We start from the raw sequence: 26,107 nt of genomic DNA on the forward strand, positions 1-26,107 counted from the left end.
AGGGCCTGCTAAACTGCACCTCAAGAGGCAGCCCGCGACCACCCCAGTGTCTACGGCCAAACCACCCTAGACGGGCCCGATCTCGACTCGATCTCGGAAGCTAAGCAGGGTTGGGCCTGGTTAGTAGTTGGATGGCAGACTTCCCGGACGGGAGAGCTCCCTGGAACGCCAGGTGCTGTAGGCCTTTTGCCTCCCGCTACACACCATCTTATTTTGTCGACCGCGGCGGTCGTGGCGTTGGCGGCGGTGGCGGCGGCGGTGGCGGCGGTGGTGGCGGCGGCCGTCTCCGCCCCCGCCGGGTACCGCTGCAGGCCCCACCTCCTCAGGACCCTCCCACCACAGCAAGCGTCTGATGGGGCGCTCCCCGCCTGCCTGAGCGGCCAGGCGGCCAGAAGGCGTCCCTGGAAGGCAGCGGCACACCATATGCTCCGTTCGTCCCCTGACTCGAAGCAGAAATGGCCGCGGACCCGGGTGCCGTCCATGCGGCCCGCGAGCCCCTCGACCTGCACCTGGCGGTCCCCACTGGATCCAGCCCCGGCGCCGCCACCTGTCTGCCGGTGGGTGTCTCTCCAAAGCTCCATCCGGAAAAAGCCCCCCCTCCACCGTTTCGCCGCGGCCGGGTGCCGGAGAGGGATAGAGGGCCCAGGCCACATCCGCGGGACTGCCGGCCACCAGGGGCGGGGTCCTGAGGTCGGACGGTGGTGTGGGGGCAAGGGTGGAGTTGCTGGGTCTAAGGGGCTTTGCCAACTCAATGGTGGCTCCCACTGGCTTCGGGCCAGCTGCTGTCGGGCAGGAGGGCCGGCCCGGTCTGCGACAGGGCTGCGCCTAGCGCAGCGTGGGCGGTCAGGTGGGATGCACAAGGGACCGCAGGCCCCGGGCCCTGAAGCCTCTGGGGCCACAACCCTGTGAGCGACCTGCGGGATCTGCGGTGGGAGGCCAAGCGCCGAAATGTTTCCTGGGTCCCTCCCAACCTGGCCTGGGTGGTCGCCAACTCCTCTGCCACCGCCTGGTCCCTGAGACCTCCGTTCCCCTGCCTAGGCGGGCGGCGGGGCCCTGCCGGGGCGGGCGGGCCACTGGGCCGGCGGTAAGGCCCAAGAGCCTGCTAAGCTGCACCTCAAGTGGAAGCCCGCGACCCCCCCAGTGTCTACGGCCAAACCACCCTAGACGGGCCCGATCTCGACTCGATCTCGGAAGCTAAGCAGGGTTGGGCCTGGTTAGTAGTTGGATGGCAGACCTCCCGGACGGGAGAGCTCCTGGGAACGCCAGGTGCTGTAGGCTTTTTGCCTCCCGCTACACACCTTCTCATTTTGTCGACCGCGGCGGTCGTGGCGTTGGCGGCGGTGGCGGCGGCGGTGGCGGCGGTGGTGGCGGCGGCCGTCTCCGCCCCCGCCGGGTACCGCTGCAGGCCCCACCTCCTCAGGACCCTCCCACCACAGCAAGCGTCTGATGGGGCGCTCCCCGCCTGCCTGAGCGGCCAGGCGGCCAGAAGGCGTCCCTGGAAGGCAGCGGCAAACCATATGCTCCGTTCGTCCCCTGACTCGAAGCAGACATGGCCGCGGACCCGGGTGCCGTCCATGCAGCCCGCGAGCCCCTCGACCTGCACCTGGCGGTCCCCACTGGAGCCCAGCCCCGGCGCCGCCACCTGTCTGCCGGTGGGTGTCTCTCCACAGCTCCATCCGGAAAAAACCCCCCTCCACTGTTTCGCCGCGGCCGTGTGCCGGAGAGGGATAGAGGGCCCAGGCCGCTTCCGCGGGCCTGCCGGCCACCTGGGGCGGGGTCCTGAGCTCGGACGGTGGTGTGGGGGCAAGGGGGGCGTTGCTGGGTAAGGGGCTTTGCTAACGCAAAGGTGGCTCCCACTGGCTTCGGGCCAGCTGCTATCGGGCAGGAAGGCTGGCCCGGTCTGCGACAGGGCAGCGCCTAGCGCAGCTTGGGCGGGCAGGTGGGATGCCCAAGGGACCGCAGTCCCCGGGCCCTGAAGCCTCCGGGGCCACATCCTTGTGAGCGACCTGCGGGATCTGGGGTGGGAGGCCAAGCGCCGAAACGTTTGCTGGGTCCCGCCCGCCCTGGGCTGGGTGGTCGCCAACACCTCCGCCACCACCCGATCACCGAGACCTCCGTTCCTATGCCTAGGTGGCCGGCGGGGCCCTGCCAGGGCGGGCGGGCCGCTAGGCTGGCAGTAAGGCCCAAGGGCCTGCTAAGCTGCGCCTCAAGAGGCAGCCCGCGACCCACCGACACCTACTACCAAAGCAGCCTAGACGGGCCCGATCAAGTCTGGATCTCGGAAGCTAAGCAGGGTCGGGCCTGTTTCGAACTTGGATGGGAGACGTCCTGGCTGGGAGAGCTCCTGGGAATACCGGGTGCTGTAGGCTTTTTGCCTCTCGCTCCGCTTTCTCCTTTTGTCGCCCGCGGTGGCGGCGATGGTGGCGGCGGTGGTGGAGGCAGCCGTCTCCGCCCCTGTCAGGTACCGCTGCAGGCCCCACCTCCTCAGGCCCCTGCCACCACAGCAAGCGTCTGATGGGGCACTCCCCACCTGCCTGACCGGCCAGGCGGCCAGAAGGCGTCCCTGGAAGGCAGCGGCACACCAGCTGCTCCGGGTGGCGGCCTGACGTCACCCAGACATGGCCGCGGACCCGGGTGCCGTCCGTTCGGCCCCCGAGCCCCACGAGCTGCAGCTGGCCGCAGCCACTGGAGCCCAGCCCCGGCGCCGCCACCTGTCTTCCGGGGTGTCTCTCCACAGCTCCATCCGGAAAAAGCCCCCCTCCACCGTTTCGCCGCGGCCGTGTGCCGGAGAGGGATAGAGGGCCCAGGCCGCTTCCGCAGGCCTGCCGGCCACCTGGGCCGGGGTACAGAGCTCGGACGGTGGTGTGGGGGCAAGGGTGGCGTTGCTGGGTCTAAGGGGCTTTGCCAACTCAACGGTGGCTCCCACTGGCTTCAGGCCAGCTGCTGTCGGGCAGGAAGGCCGGCCCGGTCTGCGACAGGGCTGCGCCTAGCGCAGCGAGGGCAGGCAGGTGAGATGCCCAAAGGACCGCAGGCCCCGGGCCCTGAAGCCTCCGGGGCCACATCCTTGTGAGCGACCTGCGGGATCTGGGGTGGGAGGCCAAGCGACGAAACGTTTCCTGGGTCCCGCCCGCCCTGGGCTGGGTGGTCGCCAACACCTCGCGCCAGCAACCGGTCCCCGAGACCTCCGTTCCTCTGCCTAGACGGGCGGCGGGGCCCTGCCAGGGCGGGCGGGCCGCTGGGCTTGCGGTAAGGCGCAAGGGCCTGCTAAGCTGCGCCTCAAGAGGCAGCCCGCGACCCACTGACACCTACTGCCAAAGCAGCCTAGACGGGCCCAATCAAGTCTGGATCTCGGAAGCTAAGCAGGGTCGGGCCTGGTTAGAACTTGGATGGGAGACCTCCTGGATGGGAGAGCTCCTGGGAATGCCGGGTGCTGTACGCTTTTTGCCTCCCGCTCCGCTTTCCCCTTTTGTCACCCGCGGTGTCAGTGGCGGCGGCCGTCTCCACGCCTGCTGGGTACCAGGTACCACTGCAGGCCCCACCTCCTCTGGCCCCTCCCACCACAGCAAGCGTCTGATGGGGCACTCCCCACCTGCCTGACTGGCCAGGCGGCCAGAAGGCGTCCCTGGAAGGCAGCGGCACACCAGACGCTCCAGGGGCGGCCTGACGTCACCCAGACATGGCCGCGGACCCGGGTGCCGTCCGTTCGGTCCGTGAGCCCCGCGAGCTACACCTGGCCGCAGCCACAGGAGCCCAGGCCCGGCTCCACCACCTGTCTTCCAGGGTGTCTCTCCACAGCTCCATCCGGAAAAAGCACCCCCTCCGCCGCTTCGCCTCGGCCGTGGGCGGGAGCAGGATCGAGGGCCCAGGCCGCTTCCCCGGGCCTGCCGGCCCCCTGGGCCGGGGTACAGAGCTCGGACGGTGGTGTGGGGGCAAGGGTGGCGTTGCTGGGTCTAAGGGGCTTTGCCAACTCAATGGTGGCTCCCACTGGCTTCGGGCCAGCTGCTGTCGGGCAGGAGGGCCGGCCCGGTCTGCGGCTGGGCTGCGCCTAGCGCAGCGTGGGCGGTCAGGTGGGATGCACAAGGGACCGCAGGCCCCGGGCCCTGAAGCCTCCGGGGCCACATCCCTGTGAGCGACCTGCGGACTCTGCGGTGGGAGGCCAAGCGCCGAAACGTTTCCTGGGTCCCTCCCGCCCTGGGCTGGGTGGTCGCCAACTCCTCTGCCACCGCCTGGTCCCCGAGACCTCCGTTCCCCTGCCTAGGTGGGCGGCAGGGCCCTGCCGGGGCGGGCGGGCCACTGGGCCGGCGGTAAGTCCCAAGCGCCTGCTAAGCTGCGCCTCAAGTGGAAGCCCGCGACCCCCCCAGTGTCTACGGCCAAACCACCCTAGACGGGCCCGATCTCGACTCGATCTCGGAAGCTAAGCAGGGTTGGGCCTGGTTAGTAGTTGGATGGGAGACCTCCCGGACGGGAGAGCTCCTGGGAACGCCAGGTGCTGTAGGCTTTTTGCCTCCCGCTACACACCTTCTCCTTTTGTCGACCGTGGCGGTCGTGGCGGTGGCGGCGGTGGCGGCGGTGGTGGCGGCGGCCGTCTCCGCCCCCGCCGGGTACCGCTGCAGGCCCCACCTCCTCAGGACCCTCCCACCACAGCAAGCGTCTGATGGGGCGCTCCCCGCCTGCCTGAGCGGCCAGGCGGCCAGAAGTCGTCCCTGGAAGGCAGCGGCACACCAGACGCTCCGTTGGTCCCCTGACTCGAAGCAGACATGGCCGCGGACCTGGGTGCCGTCCATGCGGCCCGCGAGCCCCTCGACCTGCACCTGGCGGCCCCCACTGGAGCCCAGCCCCGGCGCCGCCACCTGTCTGCCGGGGGGTGTCTCTCCACAGCTCCATCCGGAAAAAGCCCCCCCTCCACCGTTTCGCCGTGGCCTGGTGCCGGAGAGGGATAGAGGGCGCAGGCCGCTTCCGCGGGCCTGCCGTCCACCTGGGCCGGTGTCCTGAGCTCGGACGGTGGTGTGGAGGCAAGGGTGGCGTTGCTGGGTCTAAGGGGCTTTGCCAACTCAACGGTGGCTCCCACTTCCTTCGGGCCAGCTGCTGTCGGGCAGGAAGGCCGGCCCGGTCTGTGACAGGGCTGCGCCTAGCGCAGCGTGGGCAGTCAGGTGGGATGCCCAAAGGACCGCAGGCCCCGGGCCCTGAAGCCTCCGGGGCCACATCCCTGTGAGCGACCTGCGGGATCCGGGGTGGGAGGCCAAGCGCCGAAACGTTTCCTGGGTCCCTCCCGCCCTGGGCTGGGTGGTCGCCAAAACCTCCGACACCACCTGGTCCCCGAGACCTCCGTTCCTCTGCCTAGGCGGGCGGGCCGCTGGGCTGGCGGTAAGTCCCATGGTCCTGCTAAGCTGCGCCTCAAGAGGCAGCCTGCGACCCACTGACACCTACTGTCAAACCAGCCTAGACGGGCCCGATCAAGTCTGGATCTCGGAAGCTAAGCAGGGTCGGGCCTGGTTCGAACTTGGATGGGAGACCTCCTGGATGGGAGAGCTCCTGGGAATACCGGGTGCTGTAGGATTTTTGCCTTCCGCTCCGCTTTCTCCTTTTGTCGCCCGCGGTGGCGGCGGCGGCGGCCGTCTCCGCCCCCGCCGGGTACCAGGTACCGCTGCAGGCCCCACCTCCTCAGGCCCCTCCCACCACAGCAAGCGTCTGATGGGGCACTCCCCACCTGCCAGACCGGCCAGGCGGCCAGAAGGCGTCCCTGGAAGGCAGCGACACACCAGCCGCTCCAGGGGGCGGCCTGACGTCACCCAGACATGGCCGCGGACCCGGGTGCCGTCCGTTCGGCCCGCGAGCCCCGCGAGCTGCACCTGGCCGCAGCCACTGGAGTCCAGCCCCGGCACCGCCACCTGTCTTCCGGGGTGTCTCTCCACAGCTCCATCCGGAAAAAGCACCCCTTCTGCCCCTTCGCCGCGGCCGTGGGCAGGAGCAGGATCGAGGGCCCAGGCCACTTCCCCGGACCTGCCTGCCGCCTGGGACGAGGTCCTGAGCTCGGACGGTGGCGTCGGGGCAAGGGTGGCCTTGCTGTGTCTAAGGGGCCGTGCCAACTCAATGGTGGCTCCCAGTGGCTTCGGGCCAGCTGCTGTAGGACAGGAGGGTCGGACCAGTCTGCCTCTGAGCTACGCCTACCACAGCGTGGGCGCGCAGGTGGGATGCCCGAGGCACCGCCGACCCCGGGCCCTGAAGCCTCCGGGGCTACGTCCCTGTGAGCGGCCTGTGGGATCTGGGGCGGGGCACGAAGCGCCGAAAAGCTTGCTGTGTCCCACCCGCCCTGCGCTGGGAGGTCGCCAACTCCTCCGCCACCCCCCGGTCGCCGAAACCTCCGTTCCCCCGCCTAGGCGGGCGGCGGGGCCCTGCCAGGGCGGGCGGGCCGCTGGGCCGGCGGTAAGGCCCAAGGGCCTGCTAAACTGCACCTCAAGAGGCAGCCCGCGACCACCCCAGTGTCTACGGCCAAACCACCCTAGACGGGCCCGATCTCGACTCGATCTCGGAAGCTAAGCAGGGTTGGGCCTGGTTAGTAGTTGGATGGCAGACCTCCCGGACGGGAGAGCTCCTGGGAACGCCAGGTGCTGTAGGCTTTTTGCCTCCCGCTACACACCTTCTCATTTTGTCGACCGCGGCGGTCGTGGCGTTGGCGGCGGTGGCGGCGGCGGTGGCGGCGGTGGTGGCGGCGGCCGTCTCCGCCCCCGCCGGGTACCGCTGCAGGCCCCACCTCCTCAGGACCCTCCCACCACAGCAAGCGTCTGATGGGGCGCTCCCCGCCTGCCTGAGCGGCCAGGCGGCCAGAAGGCGTCCCTGGAAGGCAGCGGCAAACCATATGCTCCGTTCGTCCCCTGACTCGAAGCAGACATGGCCGCGGACCCGGGTGCCGTCCATGCAGCCCGCGAGCCCCTCGACCTGCACCTGGCGGTCCCCACTGGAGCCCAGCCCCGGCGCCGCCACCTGTCTGCCGGTGGGTGTCTCTCCACAGCTCCATCCGGAAAAAACCCCCCTCCACTGTTTCGCCGCGGCCGTGTGCCGGAGAGGGATAGAGGGCCCAGGCCGCTTCCGCGGGCCTGCCGGCCACCTGGGGCGGGGTCCTGAGCTCGGACGGTGGTGTGGGGGCAAGGGGGGCGTTGCTGGGTAAGGGGCTTTGCTAACGCAAAGGTGGCTCCCACTGGCTTCGGGCCAGCTGCTATCGGGCAGGAAGGCTGGCCCGGTCTGCGACAGGGCAGCGCCTAGCGCAGCGTGGGCGGGCAGGTGGGATGCCCAAGGGACCGCAGTCCCCGGGCCCTGAAGCCTCCGGGGCCACATCCTTGTGAGCGACCTGCGGGATCTGGGGTGGGAGGCCAAGCGCCGAAACGTTTGCTGGGTCCCGCCCGCCCTGGGCTGGGTGGTCGCCAACACCTCCGCCACCACCCGATCACCGAGACCTCCGTTCCTATGCCTAGGTGGCCGGCGGGGCCCTGCCAGGGCGGGCGGGCCGCTAGGCTGGCAGTAAGGCCCAAGGGCCTGCTAAGCTGCGCCTCAAGAGGCAGCCCGCGACCCACCGACACCTACTACCAAAGCAGCCTAGACGGGCCCGATCAAGTCTGGATCTCGGAAGCTAAGCAGGGTCGGGCCTGTTTCGAACTTGGATGGGAGACGTCCTGGCTGGGAGAGCTCCTGGGAATACCGGGTGCTGTAGGCTTTTTGCCTCTCGCTCCGCTTTCTCCTTTTGTCGCCCGCGGTGGCGGCGATGGTGGCGGCGGTGGTGGAGGCAGCCGTCTCCGCCCCTGTCAGGTACCGCTGCAGGCCCCACCTCCTCAGGCCCCTGCCACCACAGCAAGCGTCTGATGGGGCACTCCCCACCTGCCTGACCGGCCAGGCGGCCAGAAGGCGTCCCTGGAAGGCAGCGGCACACCAGCTGCTCCGGGTGGCGGCCTGACGTCACCCAGACATGGCCGCGGACCCGGGTGCCGTCCGTTCGGCCCCCGAGCCCCACGAGCTGCAGCTGGCCGCAGCCACTGGAGCCCAGCCCCGGCGCCGCCACCTGTCTTCCGGGGTGTCTCTCCACAGCTCCATCCGGAAAAACCCCCCTCCACCGTTTCGCCGCGGCCGTGTGCCGGAGAGGGATAGAGGGCCCAGGCCGCTTCCGCAGGCCTGCCGGCCACCTGGGCCGGGGTACAGAGCTCGGACGGTGGTGTGGGGGCAAGGGTGGCGTTGCTGGGTCTAAGGGGCTTTGCCAACTCAACGGTGGCTCCCACTGGCTTCAGGCCAGCTGCTGTCGGGCAGGAAGGCCGGCCCGGTCTGCGACAGGGCTGCGCCTAGCGCAGCGAGGGCAGGCAGGTGAGATGCCCAAAGGACCGCAGGCCCCGGGCCCTGAAGCCTCCGGGGCCACATCCTTGTGAGCGACCTGCGGGATCTGGGGTGGGAGGCCAAGCGACGAAACGTTTCCTGGGTCCCGCCCGCCCTGGGCTGGGTGGTCGCCAACACCTCGCGCCAGCAACCGGTCCCCGAGACCTCCGTTCCTCTGCCTAGACGGGCGGCGGGGCCCTGCCAGGGCGGGCGGGCCGCTGGGCTTGCGGTAAGGCGCAAGGGCCTGCTAAGCTGCGCCTCAAGAGGCAGCCCGCGACCCACTGACACCTACTGCCAAAGCAGCCTAGACGGGCCCAATCAAGTCTGGATCTCGGAAGCTAAGCAGGGTCGGGCCTGGTTAGAACTTGGATGGGAGACCTCCTGGATGGGAGAGCTCCTGGGAATGCCGGGTGCTGTACGCTTTTTGCCTCCCGCTCCGCTTTCCCCTTTTGTCACCCGCGGTGTCAGTGGCGGCGGCCGTCTCCACGCCTGCTGGGTACCAGGTACCACTGTAGGCCCCACCTCCTCTGGCCCCTCCCACCACAGCAAGCGTCTGATGGGGCACTCCCCACCTGCCTGACTGGCCAGGCGGCCAGAAGGCGTCCCTGGAAGGCAGCGGCACACCAGACGCTCCAGGGGCGGCCTGACGTCACCCAGACATGGCCGCGGACCCGGGTGCCATCCGTTCGGTCCGTGAGCCCCGCGAGCTACACCTGGCCGCAGCCACAGGAGCCCAGGCCCGGCTCCACCACCTGTCTTCCAGGGTGTCTCTCCACAGCTCCATCCGGAAAAAGCACCCCCTCCGCCGCTTCGCCTCAGCCGTGGGCGGGAGCAGGATCGAGGGCCCAGGCCGCTTCCCCGGGCCTGCCGGCCCCCTGGGCCGGGGTACAGAGCTCGGACGGTGGTGTGGGGGCAAGGGTGGCGTTGCTGGGTCTAAGGGGCTTTGCCAACTCAATGGTGGCTCCCACTGGCTTCGGGCCAGCTGCTGTCGGGCAGGAGGGCCGGCCCGGTCTGCGGCTGGGCTGCGCCTAGCGCAGCGTGGGCGGTCAGGTGGGATGCACAAGGGACCGCAGGCCCCGGGCCCTGAAGCCTCCGGGGCCACATCCCTGTGAGCGACCTGCGGACTCTGCGGTGGGAGGCCAAGCGCCGAAACGTTTCCTGGGTCCCTCCCGCCCTGGGCTGGGTGGTCGCCAACTCCTCTGCCACCGCCTGGTCCCCGAGACCTCCGTTCCCCTGCCTAGGCGGGCGGCGGGGCCCTGCCGGGGCGGGCGGGCCACTGGGCCGGCGGTAAGTCCCAAGCGCCTGCTAAGCTGCGCCTCAAGTGGAAGCCCGCGACCCCCCCAGTGTCTACGGCCAAACCACCCTAGACGGGCCCGATCTCGACTCGATCTCGGAAGCTAAGCAGGGTTGGGCCTGGTTAGTAGTTGGATGGGAGACCTCCCGGACGGGAGAGCTCCTGGGAACGCCAGGTGCTGTAGGCTTTTTGCCTCCCGCTACACACCTTCTCCTTTTGTCGACCGTGGCGGTCGTGGCGGTGGCGGCGGTGGCGGCGGTGGTGGCGGCGGCCGTCTCCGCCCCCGCCAGGTACCGCTGCAGGCCCCACCTCCTCAGGACCCTCCCACCACAGCAAGCGTCTGATGGGGCGCTCCCCGCCTGCCTGAGCGGCCAGGCGGCCAGAAGTCGTCCCTGGAAGGCAGCGGCACACCAGACGCTCCGTTGGTCCCCTGACTCGAAGCAGACATGGCCGCGGACCTGGGTGCCGTCCATGCGGCCCGCGAGCCCCTCAACCTGCACCTGGCGGCCCCCACTGGAGCCCAGCCCCGGCGCCGCCACCTGTCTGCCGGGGGGTGTCTCTCCACAGCTCCATCCGGAAAAAGCCCCCCCTCCACCGTTTCGCCGTGGCCTGGTGCCGGAGAGGGATAGAGGGCGCAGGCCGCTTCCGCGGGCCTGCCGTCCACCTGGGCCGGTGTCCTGAGCTCGGACGGTGGTGTGGAGGCAAGGGTGGCGTTGCTGGGTCTAAGGGGCTTTGCCAACTCAACGGTGGCTCCCACTTCCTTCGGGCCAGCTGCTGTCGGGCAGGAAGGCCGGCCCGGTCTGCGACAGGGCTGCGCCTAGCGCAGCGTGGGCAGTCAGGTGGGATGCCCAAAGGACCGCAGGCCCCGGGCCCTGAAGCCTCCGGGGCCACATCCCTGTGAGCGACCTGCGGGATCCGGGGTGGGAGGCCAAGCGCCGAAACGTTTCCTGGGTCCCTCCCGCCCTGGGCTGGGTGGTCGCCAAAACCTCCGACACCACCTGGTCCCCGAGACCTCCGTTCCTCTGCCTAGGCGGGCGGGCCGCTGGGCTGGCGGTAAGTCCCATGGGCCTGCTAAGCTGCGCCTCAAGAGGCAGCCTGCGACCCACTGACACCTACTGTCAAACCAGCCTAGACGGGCCCGATCAAGTCTGGATCTCGGAAGCTAAGCAGGGTCGGGCCTGGTTCGAACTTGGATGGGAGACCTCCTGGATGGGAGAGCTCCTGGGAATACCGGGTGCTGTAGGAATTTTGCCTTCCGCTCCGCTTTCTCCTTTTGTCGCCCGCGGTGGCGGCGGCGGCGGCCGTCTCCGCCCCCGCCGGGTACCAGGTACCGCTGCAGGCCCCACCTCCTCAGGCCCCTCCCACCACAGCAAGCGTCTGATGGGGCACTCCCCACCTGCCAGACCGGCCAGGCGGCCAGAAGGCGTCCCTGGAAGGCAGCGACACACCAGCCGCTCCAGGGGGCGGCCTGACGTCACCCAGACATGGCCGCGGACCCGGGTGCCGTCCGTTCGGCCCGCGAGCCCCGCGAGCTGCACCTGGCCGCAGCCACTGGAGTCCAGCCCCGGCACCGCCACCTGTCTTCCGGGGTGTCTCTCCACAGCTCCATCCGGAAAAAGCACCCCTTCTGCCCCTTCACCGCGGCCGTGGGCAGGAGCAGGATCGAGGGCCCAGGCCACTTCCCCGGACCTGCCGGCCACCTGGGACGAGGTCCTGAGCTCGGACGGTGGCGTCGGGGCAAGGGTGGCCTTGCTGTGTCTAAGGGGCCGTGCCAACTCAATGGTGGCTCCCAGTGGCTTCGGGCCAGCTGCTGTAGGACAGGAGGGTCGGACCAGTCTGCCTCTGAGCTACGCCTACCACAGCGTGGGCGCGCAGGTGGGATGCCCGAGGCACCGCCGACCCCGGGCCCTGAAGCCTCCGGGGCTACGTCCCTGTGAGCGGCCTGTGGGATCTGGGGCGGGGCACGAAGCGCCGAAAAGCTTGCTGTGTCCCACCCGCCCTGCGCTGGGAGGTCGCCAACTCCTCCACCACCCCCCGGTCGCCGAAACCTCCGTTCCCCCGCCTAGGCGGGCGGCGGGGCCCTGCCAGGGCGGGCGGGCCGCTGGGCCGGCGGTAAGGCCCAAGGGCCTGCTAAACTGCACCTCAAGAGGCAGCCCGCGACCACCCCAGTGTCTACGGCCAAACCACCCTAGACGGGCCCGATCTCGACTCGATCTCGGAAGCTAAGCAGGGTTGGGCCTGGTTAGTAGTTGGATGGCAGACTTCCCGGACGGGAGAGCTCCCTGGAACGCCAGGTGCTGTAGGCCTTTTGCCTCCCGCTACACACCTTCTCATTTTGTCGACCGCGGCGGTCGTGGCGGTGGCGGCAGTGGTGGCGGCGGCCGTCTCCGCCCCCGCCGGGTACCGCTGCAGGCCCCACCTCCTCAGGACCCTCCCACCACAGCAAGCGTCTGATGGGGCGCTCCCCGCCTGCCTGAGCGGCCAGGCGGCCAGAAGGCGTCCCTGGAAGGCAGCGGCACACCATATGCTCCGTTCGTCCCCTGACTCGAAGCAGACATGGCCGCGGACCCGGGTGCCGTCCATGCGGCCCGCGAGCCCCTCGACCTGCACCTGGCGGTCCCCACTGGAGCCCAGGCCCGGCGCCGCCACCTGTCTGCCGGTGGGTGTCTCTCCACAGCTCCATCCGGAAAAAGCCACCCCTCCACCGTTTCGCCGCGGCCGTGTGCCGGAGAGGGATAGAGGGCCCAGGCCGCTTCCGCGGGCCTGCCGGCCACCTGGGGCGGGGTCCTGAGCTCGGACGGTGGTGTGGGGGCAAGGGGGGCGTTGCTGGGTAAGGGGCTTTGCTAACGCAAAGGTGGCTCCCACTGGCTTCGGGCCAGCTGCTATCGGGCAGGAAGGCTGGCCCGGTCTGCGACAGGGCAGCGCCTAGCGCAGCGTGGGCGGGCAGGTGGGATGCCCAAGGGACCGCAGTCCCCGGGCCCTGAAGCCTCCGGGGCCACATCCTTGTGAGCGACCTGCGGGATCTGGGGTGGGAGGCCAAGCGCCGAAACGTTTGCTGGGTCCCGCCCGCCCTGGGCTGGGTGGTCGCCAACACCTCCGCCACCACCCGATCACCGAGACCTCCGTTCCTCTGCCTAGGTGGCCGGCGGGGCCCTGCCAGGGCGGGCGGGCCGCTAGGCTGGCAGTAAGGCCCAAGGGCCTGCTAAGCTGCGCCTCAAGAGGCAGCCCGCGACCCACCGACACCTACTACCAAAGCAGCCTAGACGGGCCCGATCAAGTCTGGATCTCGGAAGCTAAGCAGGGTCGGGCCTGTTTCGAACTTGGATGGGAGACGTCCTGGCTGGGAGAGCTCCTGGGAATACCGGGTGCTGTAGGCTTTTTGCCTCTCGCTCCGCTTTCTCCTTTTGTCGCCCGCGGTGGCGGCGATGGTGGCGGCGGTGGTGGAGGCAGCCGTCTCCGCCCCTGTCAGGTACCGCTGCAGGCCCCACCTCCTCAGGCCCCTGCCACCACAGCAAGCGTCTGATGGGGCACTCCCCACCTGCCTGACGGGCCAGGCGGCCAGAAGGCGTCCCTGGAAGGCAGCGGCACACCAGCTGCTCCGGGTGGCGGCCTGACGTCACCCAGACATGGCCGCGGACCCGGGTGCCGTCCGTTCGGCCCCCGAGCCCCACGAGCTGCAGCTGGCCGCAGCCACTGGAGCCCAGCCCCGGCGCCGCCACCTGTCTTCCGGGGTGTCTCTCCACAGCTCCATCCGGAAAAAGCCCCCCTCCACCGTTTCGCCGCGGCCGTGTGCCGGAGAGGGATAGAGGGCCCAGGCCGCTTCCGCAGGCCTGCCGGCCACCTGGGCCGGGGTACAGAGCTCGGACGGTGGTGTGGGGGCAAGGGTGGCGTTGCTGGGTCTAAGGGGCTTTGCCAACTCAACGGTGGCTCCCACTGGCTTCAGGCCAGCTGCTGTCGGGCAGGAAGGCCGGCCCGGTCTGCGACAGGGCTGCGCCTAGCGCAGCGAGGGCAGGCAGGTGAGATGCCCAAAGGACCGCAGGCCCCGGGCCCTGAAGCCTCCGGGGCCACATCCTTGTGAGCGACCTGCGGGATCTGGGGTGGGAGGCCAAGCGACGAAACGTTTCCTGGGTCCCGCCCACCCTGGGCTGGGTGGTCGCCAACACCTCGCGCCAGCAACCGGTCCCCGAGACCTCCGTTCCTCTGCCTAGACGGGCGGCGGGGCCCTGCCAGGGCGGGCGGGCCGCTGGGCTTGCGGTAAGGCGCAAGGGCCTGCTAAGCTGCGCCTCAAGAGGCAGCCCGCGACCCACTGACACCTACTGCCAAAGCAGCCTAGACGGGCCCAATCAAGTCTGGATCTCGGAAGCTAAGCAGGGTCGGGCCTGGTTAGAACTTGGATGGGAGACCTCCTGGATGGGAGAGCTCCTGGGAATGCCGGGTGCTGTACGCTTTTTGCCTCCCGCTCCGCTTTCTCCTTTTGTCACCCGCCGTGTCAGTGGCGGCGGCCGTCTCCACACCTGCTGGGTACCAGGTACCACTGCAGGCCCCACCTCCTCTGGCCCCTCCCACCACAGCAAGCGTCTGATGGGGCACTCCCCACCTGCCTGACTGGCCAGGCGGCCAGAAGGCGTCCCTGGAAGGCAGCGGCACACCAGACGCTCCAGGGGCGGCCTGACGTCACCCAGACATGGCCGCGGACCCGGGTGCCGTCCGTTCGGTCCGTGAGCCCCGCGAGCTACACCTGGCCGCAGCCACAGGAGCCCAGGCCCGGCTCCACCACCTGTCTTCCAGGGTGTCTCTCCACAGCTCCATCCGGAAAAAGCACCCCCTCCGCCGCTTCGCCTCGGCCGTGGGCGGGAGCAGGATCGAGGGCCCAGGCCGCTTCCCCGGGCCTGCCGGCGCCCTGGGCCGGGGTACAGAGCTCGGACGGTGGTGTGGGGGCAAGGGTGGCGTTGCTGGGTCTAAGGGGCTTTGCCAACTCAATGGTGGCTCCCACTGGCTTCGGGCCAGCTGCTGTCGGGCAGGAGGGCCGGCCCGGTCTGCGGCTGGGCTGCGCCTAGCGCAGCGTGGGCGGTCAGGTGGGATGCACAAGGGACCGCAGGCCCCGGGCCCTGAAGCCTCCGGGGCCACATCCCTGTGAGCGACCTGCGGACTCTGCGGTGGGAGGCCAAGCGTCGAAACGTTTCCTGGGTCCCTCCCGCCCTGGGCTGGGTGGTCGCCAACTCCTCTGCCACCGCCTGGTCCCCGAGACCTCCGTTCCCCTGCCTAGGCGGGCGGCGGGGCCCTGCCGGGGCGGGCGGGCCACTGGGCCGGCGGTAAGTCCCAAGCGCCTGCTAAGCTGCGCCTCAAGTGGAAGCCCGCGACCCCCCCAGTGTCTACGGCCAAACCACCCTAGACGGGCCCGATCTCGACTCGATCTCGGAAGCTAAGCAGGGTTGGGCCTGGTTAGTAGTTGGATGGGAGACCTCCCGGACGGGAGAGCTCCTGGGAACGCCAGGTGCTGTAGGCTTTTTGCCTCCCGCTACACACCTTCTCCTTTTGTCGACCGTGGCGGTCGTGGCGGTGGCGGCGGTGGCGGCGGTGGTGGCGGCGGCCGTCTCCACCCCCGCCGGGTACCGCTGCAGGCCCCACCTCCTCAGGACCCTCCCACCACAGCAAGCGTCTGATGGGGCGCTCCCCGCCTGCCTGAGCGGCCAGGCGGCCAGAAGTCGTCCCTGGAAGGCAGCGGCACACCAGACGCTCCGTTGGTCCCCTGACTCGAAGCAGACATGGCCGCGGACCTGGGTGCCGTCCATGCGGCCCGCGAGCCCCTCGACCTGCACCTGGCGGCCCCCACTGGAGCCCAGCCCCGGCGCCGCCACCTGTCTGCCGGGGGGTGTCTCTCCACAGCTCCATCCGGAAAAAGCCCCCCCTCCACCGTTTCGCCGTGGCCTGGTGCCGGAGAGGGATAGAGGGCGCAGGCCGCTTCCGCGGGCCTGCCGTCCACCTGGGCCGGTGTCCTGAGCTCGGACGGTGGTGTGGAGGCAAGGGTGGCGTTGCTGGGTCTAAGGGGCTTTGCCAACTCAACGGTGGCTCCCACTTCCTTCGGGCCAGCTGCTGTCGGGCAGGAAGGCCGGCCCGGTCTGCGACAGGGCTGCGCCTAGCGCAGCGTGGGCAGTCAGGTGGGATGCCCAAAGGACCGCAGGCCCCGGGCCCTGAAGCCTCCGGGGCCACATCCCTGTGAGCGACCTGCGGGATCCGGGGTGGGAGGCCAAGCGCCGAAACGTTTCCTGGGTCCCTCCCGCCCTGGGCTGGGTGGTCGCCAAAACCTCCGACACCACCTGGTCCCCGAGACCTCCGTTCCTCTGCCTAGGCGGGCGGGCCGCTGGGCTGGCGGTAAGTCCCATGGGCCTGCTAAGCTGCGCCTCAAGAGGCAGCCTGCGACCCACTGACACCTACTGTCAAACCAGCCTAGACGGGCCCGATCAAGTCTGGATCTCGGAAGCTAAGCAGGGTCGGGCCTGGTTCGAACTTGGATGGGAGACCTCCTGGATGGGAGAGCTCCTGGGAATACCGGGTGCTGTAGGATTTTTGCCTTCCGCTCCGCTTTCTCCTTTTGTCGCCCGCGGTGGCGGCGGCGGCGGCCGTCTCCGCCCCCGCCGGGTACCAGGTACCGCTGCAGGCCCCACCTCCTCAGGCCCCTCCCACCACAGCAAGCGTCTGATGGGGCACTCCCCACCTGCCAGACCGGCCAGGCGGCCAGAAGGCGTCCCTGGAAGGCAGCGACACACCAGCCGCTCCAGGGGGCGGCCTGACGTCACCCAGACATGGCCGCGGACCCGGGTGCCGTCCGTTCGGCCCGCGAGCCCCGCGAGCTGCACCTGGCCGCAGCCACTGGAGTCCAGCCCCGGCACCGCCACCTGTCTTCCGGGGTGTCTCTCCACAGCTCCATCCGGAAAAAGCACCCCTTCTGCCCCTTCGCCGCGGCCGTGGGCAGGAGCAGGATCGAGGGCCCAGGCCACTTCCCCGGACCTGCCGGCCACCTGGGACGAGGTCCTGAGCTCGGACGGTGGCGTCGGGGCAAGGGTGGCCTTGCTGTGTCTAAGGGGCCGTGCCAACTCAATGGTGGCTCCCAGTGGCTTCGGGCCAGCTGCTGTAGGACAGGAGGGTCGGACCAGTCTGCCTCTGAGCTACGCCTACCACAGCGTGGGCGCGCAGGTGGGATGCCCGAGGCACCGCCGACCCCGGGCCCTGAAGCCTCCGGGGCTACGTCCCTGTGAGCGGCCTGTGGGATCTGGGGCGGGGCACGAAGCGCCGAAAAGCTTGCTGTGTCCCACCCGCCCTGCGCTGGGAGGTCGCCAACTCCTCCGCCACCCCCCGGTCGCCGAAACCTCCGTTCCCCCGCCTAGGCGGGCGGCGGGGCCCTGCCAGGGCGGGCGGGCCGCTGGGCCGGCGGTAAGGCCCAAGGGCCTGCTAAACTGCACCTCAAGAGGCAGCCCGCGACCACCCCAGTGTCTACAGCCAAACCACCCTAGACGGGCCCGATCTCGACTCGATCTCGGAAGCTAAGCAGGGTTGGGCCTGGTTAGTAGTTGGATGGCAGACTTCCCGGACGGGAGAGCTCCCTGGAACGCCAGGTGCTGTAGGCCTTTTGCCTCCCGCTACACACCTTCTCATTTTGTCGACCGCGGCGGTCGTGGCGGTGGCGGCAGTGGTGGCGGCGGCCGTCTCCGCCCCCGCCGGGTACCGCTGCAGGCCCCACCTCCTCAGGACCCTCCCACCACAGCAAGCGTCTGATGGGGCGCTCCCCGCCTGCCTGAGCGGCCAGGCGGCCAGAAGGCGTCCCTGGAAGGCAGCGGCACACCATATGCTCCGTTCGTCCCCTGACTCGAAGCAGACATGGCCGCGGACCCGGGTGCCGTCCATGCGGCCCGCGAGCCCCTCGACCTGCACCTGGCGGTCCCCACTGGAGCCCAGCCCCGGCGCCGCCACCTGTCTGCCGGTGGGTGTCTCTCCACAGCTCCATCCGGAAAAAGCCACCCCTCCACCGTTTCGCCGCGGCCGTGTGCCGGAGAGGGATAGAGGGCCCAGGCCGCTTCCGCGGGCCTGCCGGCCACCTGGGGCGGGGTCCTGAGCTCGGACGGTGGTGTGGGGGCAAGGGGGGCGTTGCTGGGTAAGGGGCTTTGCTAACGCAAAGGTGGCTCCCACTGGCTTCGGGCCAGCTGCTATCGGGCAGGAAGGCTGGCCCGGTCTGCGACAGGGCAGCGCCTAGCGCAGCGTGGGCGGGCAGGTGGGATGCCCAAGGGACCGCAGTCCCCGGGCCCTGAAGCCTCCGGGGCCACATCCTTGTGAGCGACCTGCGGGATCTGGGGTGGGAGGCCAAGCGCCGAAACGTTTGCTGGGTCCCGCCCGCCCTGGGCTGGGTGGTCGCCAACACCTCCGCCACCACCCGATCACCGAGACCTCCGTTCCTCTGCCTAGGTGGCCGGCGGGGCCCTGCCAGGGCGGGCGGGCCGCTAGGCTGGCAGTAAGGCCCAAGGGCCTGCTAAGCTGCGCCTCAAGAGGCAGCCCGCGACCCACCGACACCTACTACCAAAGCAGCCTAGACGGGCCCGATCAAGTCTGGATCTCGGAAGCTAAGCAGGGTCGGGCCTGTTTCGAACTTGGATGGGAGACGTCCTGGCTGGGAGAGCTCCTGGGAATACCGGGTGCTGTAGGCTTTTTGCCTCTCGCTCCGCTTTCTCCTTTTGTCGCCCGCGGTGGCGGCGATGGTGGCGGCGGTGGTGGAGGCAGCCGTCTCCGCCCCTGTCAGGTACCGCTGCAGGCCCCACCTCCTCAGGCCCCTGCCACCACAGCAAGCGTCTGATGGGGCACTCCCCACCTGCCTGACCGGCCAGGCGGCCAGAAGGCGTCCCTGGAAGGCAGCGGCACACCAGCTGCTCCGGGTGGCGGCCTGACGTCACCCAGACATGGCCGCGGACCCGGGTGCCGTCCGTTCGGCCCCCGAGCCCCACGAGCTGCAGCTGGCCGCAGCCACTGGAGCCCAGCCCCGGCGCCGCCACCTGTCTTCCGGGGTGTCTCTCCACAGCTCCATCCGGAAAAAGCCCCCCTCCACCGTTTCGCCGCGGCCGTGTGCCGGAGAGGGATAGAGGGCCCAGGCCGCTTCCGCAGGCCTGCCGGCCACCTGGGCCGGGGTACAGAGCTCGGACGGTGGTGTGGGGGCAAGGGTGGCGTTGCTGGGTCTAAGGGGCTTTGCCAACTCAACGGTGGCTCCCACTGGCTTCAGGCCAGCTGCTGTCGGGCAGGAAGGCCGGCCCGGTCTGCGACAGGGCTGCGCCTAGCGCAGCGAGGGCAGGCAGGTGAGATGCCCAAAGGACCGCAGGCCCCGGGCCCTGAAGCCTCAGGGGCCACATCCTTGTGAGCGACCTGCGGGATCTGGGGTGGGAGGCCAAGCGACGAAACGTTTCCTGGGTCCCGCCCACCCTGGGCTGGGTGGTCGCCAACACCTCGCGCCAGCGACCGGTCCCCGAGACCTCCGTTCCTCTGCCTAGACGGGCGGCGGGGCCCTGCCAGGGCGAGCGGGCCGCTGGGCTTGCGGTAAGGCGCAAGGGCCTGCTAAGCTGCGCCTCAAGAGGCAGCCCGCAACCCACTGACACCTACTGCCAAAGCAGCCTAGACGGGCCCAATCAAGTCTGGATCTCGGAAGCTAAGCAGGGTCGGGCCTGGTTAGAACTTGGATGGGAGACCTCCTGGATGGGAGAGCTCCTGGGAATGCCGGGTGCTGTACGCTTTTTGCCTCCCGCTCTGCTTTCTCCTTTTGTCACCCGCGGTGTCAGTGGCGGCGGCCGTCTCCACACCTGCTGGGTACCAGGTACCACTGCAGGCCCCACCTCCTCTGGCCCCTCCCACCACAGCAAGCGTCTGATGGGGCACTCCCCACCTGCCTGACTGGCCAGGCGGCCAGAAGGCGTCCCTGGAAGGCAGCGGCACACCAGACGCTCCAGGGGCGGCCTGACGTCACCCAGACATGGCCGCGGACCCGGGTGCCGTCCGTTCGGTCCGTGAGCCCCGCGAGCTACACCTGGCCGCAGCCACAGGAGCCCAGGCCCGGCTCCACCACCTGTCTTCCAGGGTGTCTCTCCACAGCTCCATCCGGAAAAAGCACCCCCTCCGCCGCTTCGCCTCGGCCGTGGGCGGGAGCAGGATCGAGGGCCCAGGCCGCTTCCCCGGGCCTGCCGGCGCCCTGGGCCGGGGTACAGAGCTCGGACGGTGGTGTGGGGGCAAGGGTGGCGTTGCTGGGTCTAAGGGGCTTTGCCAACTCAATGGTGGCTCCCACTGGCTTCGGGCCAGCTGCTGTCGGGCAGGAGGGCCGGCCCGGTCTGCGGCTGGGCTGCGCCTAGCGCAGCGTGGGCGGTCAGGTGGGATGCACAAGGGACCGCAGGCCCCGGGCCCTGAAGCCTCCGGGGCCACATCCCTGTGAGCGACCTGCGGACTCTGCGGTGGGAGGCCAAGCGTCGAAACGTTTCCTGGGTCCCTCCCGCCCTGGGCTGGGTGGTCGCCAACTCCTCTGCCACCGCCTGGTCCCCGAGACCTCCGTTCCCCTGCCTAGGCGGGCGGCGGGGCCCTGCCGGGGCGGGCGGGCCACTGGGCCGGCGGTAAGTCCCAAGCGCCTGCTAAGCTGCGCCTCAAGTGGAAGCCCGCGACCCCCCCAGTGTCTACGGCCAAACCACCCTAGACGGGCCCGATCTCGACTCGATCTCGGAAGCTAAGCAGGGTTGGGCCTGGTTAGTAGTTGGATGGGAGACCTCCCGGACGGGAGAGCTCCTGGGAACGCCAGGTGCTGTAGGCTTTTTGCCTCCCGCTACACACCTTCTCCTTTTGTCGACCGTGGCGGTCGTGGCGGTGGCGGCGGTGGCGGCGGTGGTGGCGGCGGCCGTCTCCACCCCCGCCGGGTACCGCTGCAGGCCCCACCTCCTCAGGACCCTCCCACCACAGCAAGCGTCTGATGGGGCGCTCCCCGCCTGCCTGAGCGGCCAGGCAGCCAGAAGTCGTCCCTGGAAGGCAGCGGCACACCAGACGCTCCGTTGGTCCCCTGACTCGAAGCAGACATGGCCGCGGACCTGGGTGCCGTCCATGCGGCCCGCGAGCCCCTCGACCTGCACCTGGCGGCCCCCACTGGAGCCCAGCCCCGGCGCCGCCACCTGTCTGCCGGGGGGTGTCTCTCCACAGCTCCATCCGGAAAAAGCCCCCCCTCCACCGTTTCGCCGTGGCCTGGTGCCGGAGAGGGATAGAGGGCGCAGGCCGCTTCCGCGGGCCTGCCGTCCACCTGGGCCGGTGTCCTGAGCTCGGACGGTGGTGTGGAGGCAAGGGTGGCGTTGCTGGGTCTAAGGGGCTTTGCCAACTCAACGGTGGCTCCCACTTCCTTCGGGCCAGCTGCTGTCGGGCAGGAAGGCCGGCCCGGTCTGCGACAGGGCTGCGCCTAGCGCAGCGTGGGCAGTCAGGTGGGATGCCCAAAGGACCGCAGGCCCCGGGCCCTGAAGCCTCCGGGGCCACATCCCTGTGAGCGACCTGCGGGATCCGGGGTGGGAGGCCAAGCGCCGAAACGTTTCCTGGGTCCCTCCCGCCCTGGGCTGGGTGGTCGCCAAAACCTCCGACACCACCTGGTCCCCGAGACCTCCGTTCCTCTGCCTAGGCGGGCGGGCCGCTGGGCTGGCGGTAAGTCCCATGGGCCTGCTAAGCTGCGCCTCAAGAGGCAGCCTGCGACCCACTGACACCTACTGTCAAACCAGCCTAGACGGGCCCGATCAAGTCTGGATCTCGGAAGCTAAGCAGGGTCGGGCCTGGTTCGAACTTGGATGGGAGACCTCCTGGATGGGAGAGCTCCTGGGAATACCGGGTGCTGTAGGATTTTTGCCTTCCGCTCCGCTTTCTCCTTTTGTCGCCCGCGGTGGCGGCGGCGGCGGCCGTCTCCGCCCCCGCCGGGTACCAGGTACCGCTGCAGGCCCCACCTCCTCAGGCCCCTCCCACCACAGCAAGCGTCTGATGGGGCACTCCCCACCTGCCAGACCGGCCAGGCGGCCAGAAGTCGTCCCTAGAAGGCAGCGACACACCAGCCGCTCCAGGGGGCGGCCTGACGTCACCCAGACATGGCCGCGGACCCGGGTGCCGTCCGTTCGGCCCGCGAGCCCCGCGAGCTGCACCTGGCCGCAGCCACTGGAGTCCAGCCCCGGCACCGCCACCTGTCTTCCGGGGTGTCTCTCCACAGCTCCATCCGGAAAAAGCACCCCTTCTGCCCCTTCGCCGCGGCCGTGGGCAGGAGCAGGATCGAGGGCCCAGGCCACTTCCCCGGACCTGCCGGCCACCTGGGACGAGGTCCTGAGCTCGGACGGTGGCGTCGGGGCAAGGGTGGCCTTGCTGTGTCTAAGGGGCCGTGCCAACTCAATGGTGGCTCCCAGTGGCTTCGGGCCAGCTGCTGTAGGACAGGAGGGTCGGACCAGTCTGCCTCTGAGCTACGCCTACCACAGCGTGGGCGCGCAGGTGGGATGCCCGAGGCACCGCCGACCCCGGGCCCTGAAGCCTCCGGGGCTACGTCCCTGTGAGCGGCCTGTGGGATCTGGGGCGGGGCACGAAGCGCCGAAAAGCTTGCTGTGTCCCACCCGCCCTGCGCTGGGAGGTCGCCAACTCCTCCGCCACCCCCCGGTCGCCGAAACCTCCGTTCCCCCGCCTAGGCGGGCGGCGGGGCCCTGCCAGGGCGGGCAGGCCGCTGGGCCGGCGGTAAGGCCCAAGGGCCTGCTAAACTGCACCTCAAGAGGCAGCCCGCGACCACCCCAGTGTCTACGGCCAAACCACCCTAGACGGGCCCGATCTCGACTCGATCTCGGAAGCTAAGCAGGGTTGGGCCTGGTTAGTAGTTGGATGGCAGACTTCCCGGACGGGAGAGCTCCCTGGAACGCCAGGTGCTGTAGGCCTTTTGCCTCCCGCTACACACCTTCTCATTTTGTCGACCGCGGCGGTCGTGGCGTTGGCGGCGGTGGCGGCGGCGGTGGCGGCGGTGGTGGCGGCGGCCGTCTCCGCCCCCGCCGGGTACCGCTGCAGGCCCCACCTCCTCAGGACCCTCCCACCACAGCAAGCGTCTGATGGGGCGCTCCCCGCCTGCCTGAGCGGCCAGGCGGCCAGAAGTCGTCCCTGGAAGGCAGCGGCACACCATATGCTCCGTTCGTCCCCTGACTCGAAGCAGAAATGGCCGCGGACCCGGGTGCCGTCCATGCGGCCCGCGAGCCCCTCGACCTGCACCTGGCGGTCCCCACTGGATCCAGCCCCGGCGCCGCCACCTGTCTGCCGGTGGGTGTCTCTCCAAAGCTCCATGCGGAAAAAGCCCCCCCTCCACCGTTTCGCCGCGGCCGGGTGCCGGAGAGGGATAGAGGGCCCAGGCCACATCCGCGGGACTGCCGGCCACCAGGGGCGGGGTCCTGAGGTCGGACGGTGGTGTGGGGGCAAGGGTGGAGTTGCTGGGTCTAAGGGGCTTTGCCAACTCAATGGTGGCTCCCACTGGCTTCGGGCCAGCTGCTGTCGGGCAGGAGGGCCGGCCCGGTCTGCGACAGGGCTGCGCCTAGCGCAGCGTGGGCGGTCAGGTGGGATGCACAAGGGACCGCAGGCCCCGGGCCCTGAAGCCTCTGGGGCCACAACCCTGTGAGCGACCTGCGGGATCTGCGGTGGGAGGCCAAGCGCCGAAATGTTTCCTGGGTCCCTCCCACCCTGGCCTGGGTGGTCGCCAACTCCTCTGCCACCGCCTGGTCCCCGAGACCTCCGTTCCCCTGCCTAGGCGGGCGGCGGGGCCCTGCCGGGGCGGGCGGGCCACTGGGCCGGCGGTAAGGCCCAAGAGCCTGCTAAGCTGCACCTCAAGTGGAAGCCCGCGACCCCCCCAGTGTCTACGGCCAAACCACCCTAGACGGGCCCGATCTCGACTCGATCTCGGAAGCTAAGCAGGGTTGGGCCTGGTTAGTAGTTGGATGGCAGACCTCCCGGACGGGAGAGCTCCTGGGAACGCCAGGTGCTGTAGGCTTTTTGCCTCCCGCTACACACCTTCTCATTTTGTCGACCGCGGCGGTCGTGGCGTTGGCGGCGGTGGCGGCGGCGGTGGCGGCGGTGGTGGCGGCGGCCGTCTCCGCCCCCGCCGGGTACCGCTGCAGGCCCCACCTCCTCAGGACCCTCCCACCACAGCAAGCGTCTGATGGGGCGCTCCCCGCCTGCCTGAGCGGCCAGGCGGCCAGAAGGCGTCCCTGGAAGGCAGCGGCAAACCATATGCTCCGTTCGTCCCCTGACTCGAAGCAGACATGGCCGCGGACCCGGGTGCCGTCCATGCGGCCCGCGAGCCCCTCGACCTGCACCTGGCGGTCCCCACTGGAGCCCAGCCCCGGCGCCGCCACCTGTCTGCCGGTGGGTGTCTCTCCACAGCTCCATCCGGAAAAAGCCCCCCCTCCACCGTTTCGCCGCGGCCGTGTGCCGGAGAGGGATAGAGGGCCCAGGCCGCTTCCGCAGGCCTGCCGGCCACCTGGGCCGGGGTACAGAGCTCGGACGGTGGTGTGGGGGCAAGGGTGGCATTGCTGGGTCTAAGGGGCTTTGCCAACTCAACGGTGGCTCCCACTGGCTTCAGGCCAGCTGCTGTCGGGCAGGAAGGCCGGCCCGGTCTGCGACAGGGCTGCGCCTAGCACAGCGAGGGCAGGCAGGTGAGATGCCCAAAGGACCGCAGGCCCCGGGCCCTGAAGCCTCCGGGGCCACATCCTTGTGAGCGACCTGCGGGATCTGGGGTGGGAGGCCAAGCGACGAAACGTTTCCTGGGTCCCGCCCGCCCTGGGCTGGGTGGTCGCCAACACCTCGCGCCAGCAACCGGTCCCCGAGACCTCCGTTCCTCTGCCTAGACGGGCGGCGGGGCCCTGCCAGGGCGGGCGGGCCGCTGGGCTTGCGGTAAGGCGCAAGGGCCTGCTAAGCTGCGCCTCAAGAGGCAGCCCGCGACCCACTGACACCTACTGCCAAAGCAGCCTAGACGGGCCCAATCAAGTCTGGATCTCGGAAGCTAAGCAGGGTCGGGCCTGGTTAGAACTTGGATGGGAGACCTCCTGGATGGGAGAGCTCCTGGGAATGCCGGGTGCTGTACGCTTTTTGCCTCCCGCTCCGCTTTCTCCTTTTGTCGCCCGCGGTGTCAGTGGCGGCGGCCGTCTCCACGCCTGCTGGGTACCAGGTACCACTGCAGGCCCCACCTCCTCTGGCCCCTCCCACCACAGCAAGCGTCTGATGGGGCACTCCCCACCTGCCTGACTGGCCAGGCGGCCAGAAGGCGTCCCTGGAAGGCAGTGGCACACCAGACGCTCCAGGGGCGGCCTGACGTCACCCAGACATGGCCGCGGACCCGGGTGCCGTCCGTTTGGTCCGTGAGCCCCGCGAGCTACACCTGGCCACAGCCACAGGAGCCCAGGCCCGGCTCCACCACCTGTCTTCCAGGGTGTCTCTCCACAGCTCCATCCGGAAAAAGCACCCCCTCCGCCGCTTCGCCTCGGCCGTGGGCGGGAGCAGGATCGAGGGCCCAGGCCGCTTCCCCGGGCCTGCCAGCCCCCTGGGCCGGGGTACAGAGCTCGGACGGTGGTGTGGGGGCAAGGGTGGCGTTGCTGGGTCTAAGGGGCTTTGCCAACTCAATGGTGGCTCCCACTGGCTTCGGGCCAGCTGCTGTCGGGCAGGAGGGCCGGCCCGGTCTGCGGCTGGGCTGCGCCTAGCGCAGCGTGGGCGGTCAGGTGGGATGCACAAGGGACCGCAGGCCCCGGGCCCTGAAGCCTCCGGGGCCACATCCCTGTGAGCGACCTGCGGACTCTGCGGTGGGAGGCCAAGCGCCGAAACGTTTCCTGGGTCCCTCCCGCCCTGGGCTGGGTGGTCGCCAACTCCTCTGCCATCGCCTGGTCCCCGAGACCTCCGTTCCCCTGCCTAGGCGGGCGGCGGGGCCCTGCCGGGGCGGGCGGGCCACTGGGCCGGCGGTAAGTCCCAAGCGCCTGCTAAGCTGCGCCTCAAGTGGAAGCCCGCGACCCCCCCAGTGTCTACGGCCAAACCACCCTAGACGGGCCCGATCTCGACTCGATCTCGGAAGCTAAGCAGGGTTGGGCCTGGTTAGTAGTTGGATGGGAGACCTCTCGGACGGGAGAGCTCCTGGGAACGCCAGGTGCTGTAGGCTTTTTGCCTCCCGCTACACACCTTCTCCTTTTGTCGACCGTGGTGGTCGTGGCGGTGGCGGCGGTGGCGGCGGTGGTGGCGGCGGCCGTCTCCGCCCCCGCCGGGTACCGCTGCAGGCCCCACCTCCTCAGGACCCTCCCACCACAGCAAGCGTCTGATGGGGCGCTCCCCGCCTGCCTGAGCGGCCAGGCGGCCAGAAGTCGTCCCTGGAAGGCAGCGGCACACCAGACGCTCCGTTGGTCCCCTGACTCGAAGCAGACATGGCCG

General features: G+C 69.9%; 11 pseudogenes; all 11 read left to right on the top strand.

Annotated features, from left to right (window-relative positions):
- Positions 1 to 48: 48 nt before the first annotated feature.
- LOC137209714 (5S ribosomal RNA) lies at positions 49 to 184 on the top strand (annotated as a pseudogene).
- A 958-nt stretch (positions 185 to 1,142) lies between these two features.
- Positions 1,143 to 1,278, top strand: LOC137209591 (5S ribosomal RNA; annotated as a pseudogene).
- Positions 1,279 to 4,362: 3,084 nt separating this feature from the next.
- Positions 4,363 to 4,498, top strand: LOC137209783 (5S ribosomal RNA; annotated as a pseudogene).
- Positions 4,499 to 6,481: 1,983 nt separating this feature from the next.
- Positions 6,482 to 6,617, top strand: LOC137209592 (5S ribosomal RNA; annotated as a pseudogene).
- A 3,083-nt stretch (positions 6,618 to 9,700) lies between these two features.
- LOC137209784 (5S ribosomal RNA) lies at positions 9,701 to 9,836 on the top strand (annotated as a pseudogene).
- Positions 9,837 to 11,819: 1,983 nt separating this feature from the next.
- LOC137209715 (5S ribosomal RNA) lies at positions 11,820 to 11,955 on the top strand (annotated as a pseudogene).
- A 3,064-nt stretch (positions 11,956 to 15,019) lies between these two features.
- Positions 15,020 to 15,155, top strand: LOC137209785 (5S ribosomal RNA; annotated as a pseudogene).
- A 5,183-nt stretch (positions 15,156 to 20,338) lies between these two features.
- Positions 20,339 to 20,474, top strand: LOC137209786 (5S ribosomal RNA; annotated as a pseudogene).
- Positions 20,475 to 22,457: 1,983 nt separating this feature from the next.
- On the top strand, positions 22,458 to 22,593 carry LOC137209717 (5S ribosomal RNA; annotated as a pseudogene).
- Positions 22,594 to 23,551: 958 nt separating this feature from the next.
- LOC137209593 (5S ribosomal RNA) lies at positions 23,552 to 23,687 on the top strand (annotated as a pseudogene).
- Positions 23,688 to 25,705: 2,018 nt separating this feature from the next.
- Positions 25,706 to 25,841, top strand: LOC137209728 (5S ribosomal RNA; annotated as a pseudogene).
- The last annotated feature ends 266 nt before the right edge of the window (positions 25,842 to 26,107 follow it).

Source organism: Pseudorca crassidens, chromosome 16 (genome assembly GCF_039906515.1).
Source record: "Pseudorca crassidens isolate mPseCra1 chromosome 16, mPseCra1.hap1, whole genome shotgun sequence".
Lineage (NCBI taxonomy): Eukaryota > Metazoa > Chordata > Mammalia > Artiodactyla > Delphinidae > Pseudorca > Pseudorca crassidens.